The 10,278-nt window shown below is 58.4% G+C and overlaps 1 non-coding gene across 1 annotated transcript; it reads left to right on the top strand.

The window, feature by feature from the left end:
• The first annotated feature begins 9,851 nt into the window (after positions 1-9,851).
• Positions 9,852-9,970, top strand: LOC112483780. The gene has a single exon (XR_003047765.1). It is a non-coding gene; the product is annotated as a 5S ribosomal RNA (ribosomal RNA).
• The last annotated feature ends 308 nt before the right edge of the window (positions 9,971-10,278 follow it).

Genomic DNA, 10,278 nt, shown 5'->3' on the forward strand with positions numbered 1-10,278 from the left:
GTACACACATGCAGGCTGCCTGGCTTGTCGCCCTCTGACTAACGGAGACGCCACTCAGCCTTCAGAGGAGACAGGAAACGGGACTCTGGTGCTCCCACTGATACCATCGGCCGCAGCATTCCGAGGGTCACGCGGGTCCCGGGCGCAGATCGACGGCGGCGAGTTCACGCCGGGCTTTCCGGGAAGACTCGGGCCTTCTCGAAACCCTGCGATGAAGCCGTGATAAGGGCCCTGGACGAGTGCCCGCTGCGATTTCTCTCCTGCAGTCCAGCGAGTTCTTTCCTTCCGCATCTTCGGAATCTCTGCTGGAAAGACAGATTCAGTGAAAGTCTGAGTCTCGCTCCGTTTCCCCCAATGTTAGCAACCACCCTGGTAAAGGGCTCCCCCGGGAAGCACCCCCAACCGTAAGCCTGGCCCTGCCCACGGGGTGCACGGCCCCTGCTCCACTGAGCTGTGGGACACGGAGGGGCGGGCACCTTTCACCTGCCGTCTGTCTTTAGATCCCTCTTGAAAGCAATTCGATATCGTGCACAGGGACGTGGATAGAAACAGCATTTTCCGGCAGGGCAGTCCCCTCCCCTCCCCCGGCCCGGGCGCTTCCGGCCACCCGGAGATGATGTTTTGGGTTAGGCCTGGTTTTCTTCTTGTGGGCAAATGCTGACAGTGAGCGAGGTCATCGGTGAGCTGCGTACTGCGTCCAGACATGGGGCTTCGGTGTCACAGATCTGACACTGCACCCGACTCGGTGGCTCTCCGGCCATGCGACCTTGGCTGGACTCAGCTTATCCAGCCTGGATTTCTCTTCTGTGATCAGTGACAGTGACAGCCGATCTCCGGCGGTCGTTCTCGGCCACATTTGGGGCACTGGGTGGCTTTCTCCTTGTCTCTTGAGTGGAGCATGGTCTCACAGCCCTGTGAGAGGGCCCCCCAACGACGTGCTGGAGACCTCGAGCAGCCCAACGGGCACGTGCCTTTTGTTCTGACTGTTTTCTATCGACGGGGGATTGGACGACTCCACTGAGGTTCATATTAACTTGTAGAAAACTGATAGCCATGCCAATGATTCTATCTTGTGGCAGTGAAATTGGATTTCGTCCTGTAGAGATGGTAGTAGTTTATCGATCCGTAGACGGCCACGGACGGGGACAGCGCTAGGCACTGCGGGCCCCGTGCAACGTGGCGATGTCGTGCCAGCACATCTTCTAGCAGAGACCAGTCTTCTGTTTCCTCTGTGGATCTGGCACCCACTTGGCCATCCTGCTGGCCTCCGTACCTCTGAGCTCAGTAAATCATTGGCAGATGCTCGCTCTGTGTACGAGTCATGCTGTAGACTTGCCGGCTCTTATATAAAACGCCTTGCAGTGTGCCCAGCACTTCCCAGATCATAAGATAAACGTCCCCCTCTGTGACCCTCCCCCTGATGAGCGAGGCCGGCAGTGTGAGAACCGGGGCCAGGGAGCTGCGTGAAGGGCGGAAGGCCCAGAGCAGCAGGCAGGGCACTGACTGAGGACGTGACCCACGTGGATTTGCCCTGCGGCTGACCGGCCCCAGCCTTGGCCCCTGCCCTGACCGATGAGCCTCCTCCCCTGCCCTTCGCAGACCAAAGCCTCCCCTGTGTCACAGCGGGACTGTGGACCTGGCTTCAGGATGAAGAGCAAGAGGAGGAAAGTCACACCAAGGGGAGCAAGAGCCCTCCAGAGCCTGCAGGCCAAGCCCCGGCCCCACACGCTCAGGCAGTGGGGATGCCCCCACGGTGTTCACGACCCGCTGGACTTCTGGAGCCAAGGTCCTCGAACTCTGTGCACGGGGAAAAGCTGGGAATCTGGTCACATGCAGCTGCGTGGGCTCTTCCAGACCCTAATTCAAAGGGACTTGGCCTCGGGGATGTGTGTGTTTTAAACAAACTCCCGGGGGGTTCTGAAGCTGATGGTCCCTGGACCACACCTGAGAGCTCGGGGAGTCGTTCGGAGCCCACAGTGGCAGCGGGTGAGGAGCTGCAGGACCCCTGGGCCCTCTGCTCATCCTCTCCTCCCTCGTGCTCCGACCCCCCCTCTCGTGAAACTGCTCCCCGCTTCAGATTCTTTCTCCAGGGCCCACACGTGGTGGTCTACACCACAGTCTTCCCAGAAGAGAATATCCAGGAATCAGAGGCCTTGGGGTCATCCCTGTCCCCTACCTCCCGACCCCCTCACCCCTGTAGAGAAGCAGAATGAGGCATAGATCAGGGTGATGAGGATATAGTAAGGCATGCATGGGGCAGGACAACAGGCTCCCTGCGAGGAGCCAGGGCACTGTCTTTCGTTTATCCGACAAGGCAATTCCTGTCCTGTGCATCCTGGGAGGGAGCAGGAGGCGGGCCTCTGTTCATTTGGGTATCCCCAGCACATAACTTAGACCCGACAGACTGAGCATCAGGTGGGGGATGGATGGATGGACGGCTGGATGGTTGAGTGGATGGGTGGATGGGAGGGTGAGTGGATAGATGAATGAATAGATTGATGATGGATGGATGGATGGATAGGTGGGTGGATGGATTGATGAGTGGATAGATGAATGGACAGATGGGTGAGTAGATTCACGAATGGATAGACTGACAACCTTTACCTCTGTGGCTTGAGGTTTGGACTCAGTGTTGCCCAGGGTCCTTGCCAGTTCTACTTGTCTGGGGTTCCATCGCACTGGAGGCAGAGTGCAAGGTGGGGAGAGTCTTAGCTGGGAGGTGAGGCAGAATGAGAAAGGGCTGAGGCGTGTGAGAAACGGGGAGCAGTGGGGAGGTGGGCGGGGAGAGGCCGAGAGGGGACGGAGAAACCGGGTGAAGTAAACGAGTCTGGCAGCTTCGACGGTTTGCCCGCCGCAGGACCAGTGATGAATAACACCTTTCCCCCAGGACCTCAAAGACCTTTGGTGACACCTCGAAGCTGCAGGACATTCCACGGAGGGAGGTGCGGTGATCACCATCATCACCGTTGAACGGGCAAGGTGACGAGACCCGGAGGAACGGAGGCACCTGCCCAAGGTCACAGGCTGCCCGAGGTCACAGGCTGCTCACGAGGGACAGGGACGCCGGGAGATGTCCCGTCTCTGCGCCCGCCTCCTGGGCAAGGCGAGGGGTACGGTCTGCCTCACCCAAGCTCTCAGCGAGCCCCCGACCACGCGGTCATGAGTTAGCAAGTCACCGTTTCTCACGACACACTCTGAGATCACAGCTGTTTTTCAAGCAGAGGACGCCCTGACTCGCGTGACTCCTCCTCAGTCACTCGACGTGTCAAGGCTGGAACTGAGACAGGTAAATTTCAGGATGTGGATGTCAAAGTTTACCCCCGGGCAGAAGGAAACGCCGCATCAGGCACCGCAGTGCCTCAGTGGGCCTGCAGGGCCGGCCGCTTGGTCTTCCTCTGCCGTCGGTCACTACGTGGGACTTCCAGCCTCCGGCTCCCCTCGGCCTCGGCTCCTCGTCTGGGCCTGCCGCTGCTGCGGTGGCCTTACCTGCCCTCAGCCCCCCGCCGCCCCCCTCCCTGTTCCTGGTGGTCACCGGGAGCTGACTGAGGGTCTACCTGTCAGGGGGTGGTGGTGCGGGGAGGTTGGCATTCCTCAGGCCTGAGTCAAAGAGGCAAACCATCAGATAAAGCAACTCTCTCCCTCCAAAAACCCCGCGGTCCCCAGCACGGCAGCAGGAACGTTCCTGAGAGGGCATGATTTCAGCCCCAGAAGTACCCTGTGCACCTTGATCGAAATGAGAAAAATGCAGAGCATTCTCTAGCTGCCGTGGCCTCGGGGGAAGTCCTGTGGAGACTGGCAGAGGCAGGCTCTAATCACCCTCCCCGGGGCAGGCAGGCCTCCTCCAGCAAGTTCCCAGGCTCAGCAGGGCGGGGACTGCAGGGCGGTGGGTGGGGCGCTCCCTCCCGCAAATGCAGGGCTGTGGAGAAACGAGCCTAAGAGCTGAGCGTGGCAGCAGAGGGGAGCTCGCCAGGTGTGCCATGCCCGTGACACTGTTGGGACCCGTGACTGAAGACGACACCCGTCACACGTGCTCGGTCTGCTTCCTGTGGACCGAGGCGGCATGGCAGCTGGACTCTGGGCTTGGGAACCTTGTCGCTCCAGGGGCGGGTGCTCAATGCTTTCTATGAGATGGATGAGTGACGGATGATGGATGGATACTGGACACGTGGATGGATGATGGTGGACAGTGATTGTGGGGAGTGGATGGACGGATGGAGGGATGCACGGGCGGAAGGACGGGTGAGGGATGGATGGGTGGATGGGGTGGGTGGATGGATGAACGAATAGGATTCGGGGACATAAGGAAGAGATTTGGGGTTCTGCCAAAATCCACATTGTAGCAAGCTATTAAAAAGCATTCTTCAAAGGGCCAAGCTTAAATATGGGTGTGTGGGGAGGAGACCCCCCCTTGTGCCCGACACGAGCAGCCCACGCAGGACACTTGGGCCGCCCCTCTACCTTAGGGCCGTGGGGCTGGACAGACAGGTGGCGGAGCAGGGGAGGGGAGTGAACGAGAGAGACAGGGGAGGCTGACAAGTGGGACCGCGCGGCCCACCCCGCCCCCCGCCACCTGCTCCGCTCTGCCCTTGCCCCCAAATCAGGCCAGCTGGCCGCAGCCAGGTCGGCCGCCCTCGGGAGGCCCCGGCCTGGGGCCTGGCTCTGTGGGTCCCTTCACTGGTACCTTTCATCCGGCTGCATCACAGCAGGGGGCTGCCTGTACCTCCATCTAAGAAGCAGCATGAAACCAGGGCATCCAGAATGTGCCTTTCGAGCTGAGGCATGACTTTACGAGCTGCCGGCGTGAAGTTGTGGGAGCTGGGGGGCAGGGAAGGGGGTATTATGGCATGTCGCTGCTGGGGGAGCCCCTCTCCTCCGTGGCTGGTTCTGCGTGGGGTGCCTGGGGAGCAGGAGCAGGCTGAGACGCAGAGGAGGGACGTGGTCGGTGCTGTCCAGCTGGACCTGGTTCCCAGGCCACAGCGACCGCCAGCCCCAGACCGAGGCACAGGGCTGCTCCTTCCTGCGGCGGATACCCGCGCCCTCCCCTCTTCTCCCTTCCCACTTCCTGGGCCCCCCCACCGGCCCTTCACCCCAAGGTGTCGACACCCCTTCACAGCGTCGCGTTTTGCTGAGGGCTGGGAATGTGCAGGCCGCTGTCCTTCTCCGCTGGCCTCCTCCAGGCAGGGAGCTGCGTGCTGTGTGCCACACGCAGTCCGGGCCGCCTCAGGCCTCGGCCCTGGCCAGCTCTGGATCCGTGGGGCCTCTCTGGCCACCTGCCACACGGGAAGCCGAAGGTCCCTTGAAGCTTTTTTGATGACTCAGAAAATAGGGCTCCCTGCTGTGCCTCCCAGCCCAGCAGCTCAGCTGGCCCTTGTCAGCACCTCTCGCCAGCGGGCGCCTGCGTGCCGGGTCTGCGCGGGAGCACGTCCATGTCTCTCGTTCACGGGAGTTCCAGGTTGCTTCGTGTCCCCCGAGAGATCTGCCCATGTCTTACCCCCCAGACCTGCAAATGTGGCTTTATTTCGAATTAAGTTCTTTGGAGATGTCATCAAGGTGACATCTGGATCAGAGTGGGCCCAAATCCAGTAGGACCGGCGTCCTTATAAGGGGAGGGGAATTTGGACACAGAGACACACAGGGGGAAGGCCACGTGGAGACGGGGGCAGAGAGCGGAGTGACACATCTACAAGCCCGGGGACGCCGGGGGCTGCTGGCAGCCGCCAGAAGCTGGGAGGGAGGCAGGGACCGGCTCGGCCTCCGTAAGGACACAGCCCCGCCCACACCCGGGTTTCCGCCTCCTGCCCCCGTGCACTGGAGAATCACCGTGTGTCCCTTTGAGCCACCCCGTCTGTGCACCTTGATACAGCGGCCGCGGGAAACTACAATTTCTGGGGGAGGGAGGGATCTACAGAAACAAGATCAAATTCCAGTTTTCAGAGGAAACCACGTCGGAGACCGTCAACAAGTCACACGTGGCTACGGGTCAGGGCGGGTCATGTTGACTCTGAAGTGGGGGTTGTCACGGTGATTGTCGCACGCAGGCTAACGACCGTGCGAAGGCTTTAATCCCGGGGAAGGAGCTGACTGAGGTCGTGTGGACACACCCCCAGTCCTTTGTGCCTTGGGCCCCTTTGGGGGCGTGGGGCCACCGGACGCTTTCTCGTCACCGCTGCCGGATGGAGCCGGAGCGGTGTCATCTCGATGGCCCGTGGACAGAGGCCACACGCCGGCCCACGAGCCCTGTGAGTTGCCGCAAGGCCTCTGCGTGCAGACGGGAGGCGAGCTGGCTTCCCAGGGAGACTAAGCTCACATCCCAGCGGCGCCTGTGGACCCGGCGCCGCAGACCTGACTCCCGTGGGCCAGGACGCAGAGCAGGGCCGGCCGCCCGGCCCCGAGCTGGGGACGCCGTGCTTCCTCCTCCGTGTCCCATGCGTGCGGGGGCTTCTCCATTTAGCTGCTTCTTTCCGTTATTATAGACAGTGTCCACTCCATAAATAGAGATATCCTACACACGTAGGCATTTATCAGTATTTGTAGATGCCTGTCTCTGTCTCTCTCCCTCTCTCGCTGTATATGTATACACACTATATAAATATGCCTACTATATATTGCATATACCGTAGAAATAGCATAATAAGTGGGACTAAACCGGTGGTTTTCAGATTGTTTTTAAATCCAGAGGACTTCGTTGTGGAACAGGACGTAACAGAGAAGAACACGCAGCAAACACAACTGCACAACTCAACGAGAGACCACAGAGGAGCGAGCCCCTCCAGACGCTCACCCGGCCGCGCCTGCGGGAGTCCGCCCGCGTCGCCCCTGGGAGAGAAGGAAAGCCTGCGGTCTAGGGAGGGGAGCTTAGGACGTGATTACGACCAGGACATTATTTCCACCAAGGTCAAGGTAGTAGAAGGGAAGGGCGAGGGGGCAGCTGAGGATGGGAAGGAGCATAGGCAGCCGGGATCTTGCCAGCCCCCAGGATTGGCCTGAGCCCCCCACCCTTAAATGGTGTGCCCCTCTCGGGAGAGAAGGAAAGCCTGCGGTCTAGGGAGGGGAGCTTAGGACGTGATTACGACCAGGACATTATTTCCACCAAGGTCAAGGTAGTAGAAGGGAAGGGCGAGGGGGCAGCTGAGGATGGGAAGGAGCATAGGCAGCCGGGATCTTGCCAGCCCCCAGGATTGGCCTGAGCCCCCCACCCTTAAATGGTGTCGTGTGCGGCAGCACTCTGGGATCTTTTTCGGGGCTGCGTAGTAGTCCGCTCGCGGATGGGCCACAGTGTATCTTTCGGGCCGTTTGCAGTTTGGGCTGCTTCGTGCAGAGGGCTGCGGAGTTCTGCGCTGCCGTGCTGGGGATCGTGCGAAGGCCAGAGCCTTTCCCTGTCCCCCCTCGTTCCTCTCCCTCACCCCACCCTCCTTCCCACCTGTCCCCTCTCTCGCTTTCTGCTCCTCTCCCCTCTCCCAGGCGAGGCCGGGGGCGTGAGGACCTGTCTGCTGTGGGTGGGGGCTGGGGGCACCGTGCCCTCCGCGGGCGCCTGGAGAACGAGGCCGTGCCTGGTCTCGCGATGTCCGGAATGGTGCTCCTCGTGCAGCGCCTCTTCCCCACCCCATGAGGGTGCCCTTGACACCCAGTTTTCGGCTCTGACCACCAAATCCTCTCCCCACAAAGCATGTGCTTCATGCAGTTTGTGGGGAGCAGCCCGTGATCTCAGGGTCTCTTTGTCTGGATGGATTCTTATCTGAACGACCCCTCACTACTCCTCCAGACCCTGTGAATCCTGCTCACCGTCCCATAATCCACCTCCTCCAGGAAGCCTCCTGGGGGTGCCCTAACCCTTGTGGATGCCCCTTTTCATGCTCCTGGTGCCCTGGGACCTACAGCCCTCCTCTGAGTCCCCACCGTGTGTGGGAGGACGGGCACCCACATTCTGCAGCCTTTCTGGATGGCATTTCTCATAGCGTTAGATATGCTCGTACTGTCTGGCCGGATAGTCCCGTTCCTGGATTCTATTCTGCAGACAAACTGCCCCAAATGCTTCAAGATGAGTGGGCAAGAACGTTCACTGCACTGCTGACCGTAAGCGGGCAGCAACGGAAATACGGGGACCCTCGAACGATGTGGGGATTGGGGGCGCCGAACCCCCAGCCGTCAAAAATCCACGTATAACTCTTGACCCACCCAAAAGTCAAAATGACCCTTGGTATCTGCGGAGGACAAGTCCCAGGCTGTCCTGCGGATGGATGCCAACATCCGTGGACATAGTTCCGTATATAAAGTGACATAGGACGGGGCGTGCGGCCAGCCCAGGGTTTGATTCTCAGCTGTGGATCGAAAACAATTTTCACTCTGCCGTTGGTTGATTCCAAGGCTGTGAACCCTTGGGAAATGGATGACCGACTATACATTTATTGAAAAAGAATCCGCATATAGGTGGACCCACGCGGTTCAAACCGCTGTTGTTCGAGTCAGCTATGGTCTCGGTGTCCGCTGGTACGAGAACATAAATAACCCTTGGCACACTCATGCGATGGAATATTCAGCAGCCACTGAAAAATCTGAGGGAGCTGTCCGGGGCGTGCGCTTAAGCAGGAAAGGCCAGTTTCCAGGGGCCGTGTCCAGCACGGACTTTGTTTAGAAAAACCGCAGGCCCACGTGTGTGCAAGCGCCGTGTGCACGGGAATGACGCGGACACGCACGTCCGCTGTGTCAGCACTGCCCTTGGGAAAGGAAGATGGCGGGAGGGGGACCCTCTGCTTTTGTAATTAAAATAACAATAACGATGAATAATAATAAATAAAAAATGTTAAACGAAGACATAGAACAATTTGTCAAAATCCGTAGAGTGTACAGCGTGAAGAGTGAACCGTGATCTAAAACATAGACTTAGCTAATCAAAGACTTAGTTCATAAGGACGTGTGAAATTTGGTTCATCGAGTGTAACAAATGTACCACGCCGATGACGACGTCACCGAAGGGGAAGGGGTACCCGGGCACTCTCTGTGTATCTGAGCAAGTCTTCTGTAAACCTAAAACTGTTCTAAAAAACAAAGCTTTTTTTTAAAAAAAAAGAGAGAGAAATAAAACAATTCATGGACACTTAGAGTAGGGCAGGAGTTGGCAAAGTTTCTCTGTAAAAGGCCAGACAGTGAATAGTTTGGGCTTCGAAGGCCACGTGGTCTCTGTCACAGCTGCTCACGTTCGCTTTTATCTTACGTGACCCAGCAGCATGTCGGTGGGCGGGTGACGCTGCGTTCCAATAAAACTTTATTTACAGAAACAGGCCGCGGGTGGAGCTGCCGTCTGCTGGCCGTTCCTGCAGAAGCGTGAAAGGGTGCGGGTGGGTCTCACGTGGGATTGAGGACAAAGCTGAGACGTCGCCCACTCGCCTCAAATCGACTGGCGAACCCAGAAAACAGCGAGGGTCTTTTCCTCGCACGTGGTTTTCACCAGAATCGTTGGTGAAGTGGGTTTTAAAAATTGGCTTAGAATAAGCTCAGTTTCACGCTGTCTGCTCCCAAAGGACAGGAGTCACCACCAGCTGAAGATGCAGAGAGAGACGCGCCCACGATCTGGCCGGAAGACGTTCTTCAGAAAACCATCGCCCTGCGTCCTGGGGCGGCAGACGCGGCCTGCGCCCGTGAGGCGGGCGGTCTCCCTCCCACGGGGCCGGGACTTCCAGGGCCCGACTGGACGCTGGCTCGCACAGGTTTCCTTTGTTTGAAGGACTTAGAAGTGCTGTTCTAAAGGTGAACTGAAAAAGGCTATCATTTTCATTTCACAGGAAAGGTTAGAAAGAGAAATTATACAAAACGCTTTCAGCACATAGTGAGGTCGTGCAGGGTGGTGACACTTTGTCTACGGCCACGCCACCCTGAACACGCCCGATCCCGTCTGAGCTCGGAAGCTAAGCAGGGTCGGGCCTGGTTAGTACTTGGATGGGAGACCACCTAGGAAGACCAGGTGCTGTAGGCGTAAAAAATAAAAATAAAAAGAAGAGATTGTAAGCCGACAAGTTCCTTGCAAACTGTGAGGTCAGCCATAGATTGCATCGCCGAAAGGAAGGAAGGAAGGAAGGAAGAAGAAAGGAAAGACACACTTAATGAATGTGTCCCCTCGTCGGAAGGGGTGGACGAGCGGAAGGTCCCGTTTACTGACTGTCGCCTCGGAGATCAGGCCCGTGTCACTGGAGCTGGGTCAGTAGCATCATGGGGAACCCTTACGGCAACCTGTGAACTTAGAATCAATAGGCCCATTTTGCAGATGAAGAACATGAAGCTTTG

Source organism: Pteropus alecto, unplaced genomic scaffold, assembly GCF_000325575.1.
Source record: "Pteropus alecto unplaced genomic scaffold, ASM32557v1 scaffold97, whole genome shotgun sequence".
NCBI classification, from domain to species: domain Eukaryota; kingdom Metazoa; phylum Chordata; class Mammalia; order Chiroptera; family Pteropodidae; genus Pteropus; species Pteropus alecto.